Below are 2,404 nucleotides of genomic sequence, written 5' to 3' on the forward strand. Positions count from 1 at the left end.
AACATCAAGTAAGGCACGCCAACAAACTTCAACGAAGAGAAAATTGATTGGCAAGAAAGCTTAAACTTGCTCAGAAGACTGCTGAGGTATGTAGGATTTTATCTTCGTCTAAGAAGTTGGGTTCCAAAGACAACATAAGACCATTAAATAAGAAGGTATGGTCAAATCGCTTTGATAGACAGAAGTCAGAGGATTCCTCTCAAGAGGAAAATGGTGGACAAATTGTTGTTCACCACATCACAAATTAATTGTGTTGTTTGGTAAATCTTGTCTCATGTGCCTGATCCAAAGAGATAAGATTGTGTACCGCTCAGGCTTTAGGAAAAGTTTTTTTCTTAGGTTTGTTTTTCCTGTCTATCAAATAAAGTAAAGGGTTATTATCGACAATTCTACTCTTTATAGGGTTTAGAATTGGGCGTCCACGAACCTGTTTAAAGGTTCCGAACCCTACATTTCTTTTTCCTCTCTGACATCCTTTATATCTTAAGACTGCTTGATGATATTGTGAATTCCACTCACAAAAACCAGTTGTTTATAACTGTTCTCTAAGCCATCAATCAAGGAAAAAGAGAAATCTCCGGTAACTCCTTCCTTGAAAAGAAAGAGGAGGAATACAAGAAAACCAAGGGCTGTCCCTTCTAACTCTCAGAAGTTTTACGATGTTCTTGATGAGTTGAAGGAAGTAAGAAAGGAGATTAGTGAAATAAAGACTTGAATTTTAAGATCTTTGGAAATTCAGAAGGCCCTGGTTCGACATCATCAGCCAAGACGGTTTGTTGTTATTGACTCCTTCCTCCACGAACCTTATATTCCAATGGCTGTTGACGACAAGGAGTTCGGGAATGATAAGGAATTTCTCAAAGATATTGTTTCCTAGTATGTCTTCTTTTTGGTTTAGTTGGAAGAATAACTAGTGCTTGAATAGCAATGATTGTGACTACACATAGCTATTATTTTTCATCTTCTTATTCTTTTTTAGGTTTATTGTTATAAAATTATAAAATTTTTGGAGGATGATGTTTTTGCAATATTAATCTTTATGATTTGATATATTGTAATTTGTTATGGGATATTGGTGTTTACGTCCGTGAACCATGTTTGTCCCATACTTTGTCAAAAGTAAAGTCGTTCGTGTTCGGTATTCACGTACTGGTAAAAGAATGAATGGAATTTTGACAAATGCAAAAGTTAAGCCTAGATTGTCAATTATTTGATGGAAGATAGGTTAAAATATTTTGTTTCCAAGGATTATCTCTATTATTGTCATTATGCAAATAGTGATTGAAGATAGAATAAATCCTTGTGTATTCCGCAGTATTGATCATCCCTGATCCATATTTTATGTATTACTGTGAGGCTCTGTAATGTATCTTATGTCGAGCATTATTGAACTAAATTAATCATCTTGTGCTTCAACATTATCATATTATGTTATTGTTGATTTTCTTAGATTAGTTGTTGTTCCGTGAGATATGTTATGTCGAGCATATTGAACTAAATTAATCATCTTGTTTGGTTATTTAGTTATTGCTCCGTAGGTATTCTTATGTCGAGCAAAATAAATGACAATTAAATTGATTACTTTTGTAATTAGTTTGGTTGTGTATTCCAATTAGATTAATTATGGGTTCTCTTGTAATTAATCTAGTTGAGTATTTTCGTGACTCCATAAGTTTTTCTTGTGTTGAGTATATGAACGGTTAAGCTAATCATTATCTTATGGTTAACTTAGTCGTAGCTCCGTAAGTTATCTTATGTTGAGTACAATCCATTGAATTGATCACTTTATGTGTTTAATTTGGTTGCGTATTCCGATTAAATTAATCATGGGTTTACTTGTGATTAATTTGATTGAGTTTTTGGATATAGAAAATCATTCTCATGGTTTTTGGTGACCAATAAAAATCCTTCTTTTCTTTTGAAATTAAGGTCGCTTTTGTTGTTCTTTCAAGAATGACATCAAATGGGGGAGAGTTCTTTTGAACTTGTGCTTAATGGTCATATCTTGAGGGGTGTGAGGCTGTGGAATTTTAGAGGGGTTATATTGTATCTTTAAACTCCTTGATGAATGCTATTAGCTTCGGCTATATGATTGCATCTAAATTAGATGGTATGTATTTTTTTTTTCTTTTAGTCATGAAATGTCTCTTACGGAAATTTCATTATGATCCCATTCTTGTACCTTTGCCAATTTTATTGACAAAAAGGGGTAGAATTAATATGTAGTTCACACTACAAATACATATGGTTTTCGGATCATTGTGTAAGGGGGAGTGGTTTCCATGTGAGATAGAGTATTGACTAAGGGGGAGTGATACATATCACCATAGTATTATTGTTGAAGTTGTGATACAATTGGACTTTGACACTGTGTAATAATACTATGACACTGTATAACAATGAT

This window comes from Papaver somniferum, chromosome 11 (assembly GCF_003573695.1).
Source record: "Papaver somniferum cultivar HN1 chromosome 11, ASM357369v1, whole genome shotgun sequence".
NCBI classification, from domain to species: Eukaryota; Viridiplantae; Streptophyta; class Magnoliopsida; order Ranunculales; family Papaveraceae; genus Papaver; species Papaver somniferum.